This window comes from Triticum dicoccoides, chromosome 3A (genome assembly GCF_002162155.2).
Source record: "Triticum dicoccoides isolate Atlit2015 ecotype Zavitan chromosome 3A, WEW_v2.0, whole genome shotgun sequence".
NCBI lineage: Eukaryota > Viridiplantae > Streptophyta > Magnoliopsida > Poales > Poaceae > Triticum > Triticum dicoccoides.
The window spans coordinates 734,862,340-734,866,043 of NC_041384.1; the positions used below are offsets into that span (position 1 = coordinate 734,862,340).

At 50.0% G+C, this 3,704-nt stretch overlaps 1 pseudogene; it reads left to right on the forward strand.

Annotated features, from left to right (window-relative positions):
- Positions 1 to 1,550: 1,550 nt before the first annotated feature.
- Positions 1,551 to 2,667, forward strand: LOC119273572 (annotated as a pseudogene).
- The last annotated feature ends 1,037 nt before the right edge of the window (positions 2,668 to 3,704 follow it).

Sequence of the window (3,704 nt, forward strand, 5' to 3'; positions counted from 1 at the left end):
TCAGGGCGTCGCGAGGGAGGCTGGGAAGGAGCAGGAGGAGGTGGAGAAGTTCAGGGGGCATCGCTCTCCGGTGGCGTCGCCGGAGGCCGGCAGGAGGAGGGTTCACGGCGGCGTGCCGCCATCGAGCGCGCATGCGGCGGTCTCCCTGGTGGTTGTGCGATCCGGTCATGGTTAGGATTAAGATGTAGGTGGACTGCTGGCTTAGTGGGTTGGCTGGAAAACTGGGTGGCTGACGGATGGGCCCTCCCTCAAAACTAAAAGCCAACAAACACGGGCTGTCAGAAATTGGATTAAATCATCCCAAACCGGTCATCAGTGTTTATTGAGAAAATTAGCAAGGAAAATGGTAGATATTTGGGGCCCCTAAGAAATGTGGTAGCAAATTCAGATATGTACTTGATTGCAATTCACTCCACCAATTACATAAGGACTCAGTCGCTAGCCTGGAATTTAGAGGGGAGTCATGCTAGGGTTTATATTGCAAAGGGGAATGTAGAGCCCAATTACTCCAGTGGCAGCTAGGGTTTACAACCCGATTACATTCGATGCCTTGTCGAGGAGGGATCCAAGGCTTTATATAGAGCTATTACATTACTGAAAGGTAAAAAGAGAAGGGGAAGATGACAGCGACTTGATTAAAAGGCGCCAGCAGGGTACTTGAATGCCGGCTATTGGATAGAGATCAGAGGTGGAGCCTCACATATAGTGGTATCTAATTAAACAGCTAATTCAGAGTGGAGCCTGACATATACGTTGCATCTGCAGTTGGCTAGTTGTATTTTGTCAGATGCATTCTGTCCCAAAGCCTGAACCCTCATCCGCTGATATCAAAGTCTGAACCCAGCACTATGCCATGCTGATATCGAATGTTTTCGGTCAGGACATATATAGAGACCATCCAAAGGCCACCCAAGCCTGAACTTTTTTTTTTCTGATTCTGAAACCCTGAGTCTGAACCTGATCTGGTTGGCCTCAACTCGGATGATGATTATTGGCTGATCATATTGATAAGATCAGATCCAACGGAGAGATCATATCCCATTGTTTGGCAATCAAAATCCGACGGCCAAAACATCTTTTTGGTTAGGGTTTTAGCATCCACATACTTACCATATTAGATATGCGCCGTTCTTATATATTGTCCCGTAGTCACCCGCCGTCTTATTGCTAATTTACGCCAACGCTTGTAAACATCGTCAATGGGAGACCAGGAGGAAGCGAGGCCAACCAAGAAGGCACGCGGGTCCTTGCCGCCACCTGCCATGGGCTCCGGTAGCCTGACGGCATTTGCGCTCCGCCTGGCTAAGAAGCTCGCTGAGGGCGACGACACCATGAACAGCAACATCGCCTTCTCGCCCCTGTCCCTCTACACCACGCTTGGTCTGGTGGCCGCCGGAGCCCGTGGCAGAACCCTGGATGAGCTCCTAGCCCTGCTCGGTGCCGCATCGGCTGACGAGGCCGCCAGATTCGTACGCGACCTCGCTGCTGACCCGTCCGGGTCCGGTGGGCCGATCATCACCTACGCCTATGTTGTGTTTCACCAGAAACACATGGAGCTCACGCCGGACTTTCTCCACACCGCCACCGAGTCCTACAGCGCCGAAATACGCGCAGTGGACTTCGCTAAGGTAGCAATTGACTCAACTATTACATCCGTCCCAAAATTCTTGCTTTAGAATTTAGATTTGTCTAGACACAATACAGATGTATCTAATACTAAAATGCGACTATATACTTTCGTATCCGTATCTAAAAAAATCTAAGACACTTTTTTTTTGGACGGAGGGAGTATTTTGATCGCCGTTTCACATTGGCAATGGTACAGGTCCTTCATTGACTGTTACAACGTGCATGTGTAGGATGAGGTCAGGGAGGAGACCAGGAAGGAGATCAACCTGTGGGCGGCGGCAGCGACGAACAATCTCATCTCGGAGATCTTGCCCGAGGGTTCATTGACCGACCTCTCGAGGTTCGTGCTCACCAACGCCATCTACTTCAAGGGTGCGTGGGAGACCCGCTTTCCCAAGAAGCTCACCGAAGACCGCGAGTTCTACCGCCTTGACGGCGCTGATCCCGTGGAAGTCCCCTTCATGACCCTGCCAGGAGAATGCCAGCTCTTCGTCTCATACAACGAAGGCTTCAAGGTGCTGAAGCTCCCGTACAAGGCTGGTGACGGTGCCATGTCGCGGTACTCCATGTGCGTCTTCCTCCCGGACAAGGAAGAGGGGTTGCATGATATGGTCCGCTCTCTGGAGGAGGTGGGCGGCTCCCTGCTCGACCACGTGCCGATGTACCGTAGCAGTGTGAGGGAGATTCTGCTGCCCAAGTTCAAGCTGTCATTCTTCTGCGGTCTCTCCAAACTCCAAAGTCCTTCGTGGCCTAGGAGTCCAGGAGGCATTCAGCAAGGAGGCCGACCTGTCCGGTATCATGGAGCAGAGCGTCTGCGACGTGCGCTTGGACGAGGTGTTTCACAAGGCTGTCGTCGAAGTGAACGAGGAAGGCACCGTGGCAGCTGCCTGCACTGCCGTCATTGGCCGCAAGAAGCAATGTGCAAGGAGATCGTTGGAGTTCATCGCCGACCACCCGTTCGCGTTTTATATCGTGGAGGAGGTGTCAGGGGCCGTGGTCTTTGCCGGTCATGTACTCGACCCTTCTAGCTCACAGTAATAATAAGCAGTAGTAATTTTATTCGAGCTCCTAGTTAAGTACTTTCTGCCTCAAACAACAATAGATAATCGCCAATAAACTAAACAATTCGACTATATATTTTCTGTTGCGAATTCACGCTTTTATTTGGCCCTTTGTTTGTTTTTCTGTCATTATTAAAATATCGATGGTCATCCATCTCTGCATTTTGGCAAGCTCAACGTTGATACATCCTCCCATCATGACCTGATGGATGCATCCATAAATAAGTGTGGTGCTGAGAGATATCAGGGTTTTATTGCCGCAAGTAACATGGTGATAGACTGGTGATGCAATAAGTGTGGTCATTGGTGCTCTCACTGTACGTTCTGTAGTGAATTGATTGTTACTTGGTTGGGTTGATGCAACACACGCCGATGAGAGCACTGGTTCCACCCCGAAGAGAGAAACTTCATTGATCACTGTGACATAACGGAACGGTTGTGGCGTCACTTTTTCACTTTTCACCAGATCAATGTTTCAATCTTCTTGCGGAGAGACTTAGATTCCCTACAATTTAACCCATGTACTTTCAAGAGTAGACTACAGCTTCTGCAAACACCACGTCGATTTTCTTCAGGGTTAATCTCAACTCTTTGCTCTTAACATAGGCCAAGGCTCTGTTTTGAGGGGTACAACACTGAGAAATCCATGATTGTATGTTGGACCATTTGCCAGTCCCATCTGGTTCCTCTAGCAACTTGAGCTTAGCGTTGGACCATTTGCCAGTCCCATCTGGTTCCTCTACCAACTTGAGCTCAGCGTTGGACCACTTGTCGGTCCCATTTGGTCCCTCTTCTTAGTTCTTGAGCTCGGCTTCAGGCATCTCTGTCGTGAACCGAGGAGGGAAGTGCATAGTAGTTGCGTTCGATTTTGTCCAGGAACTTCCCCCTCTTCTTCCTCAACCTCGATGCAGTGAAAACTATCTCCACGAATACGATGGCCCATCATTTAGAGTTGGGAAGTCAATTGTAGCGTGCCCCTCTACCTTACACAGGAAGTACAGTGGTGGTGGTGGT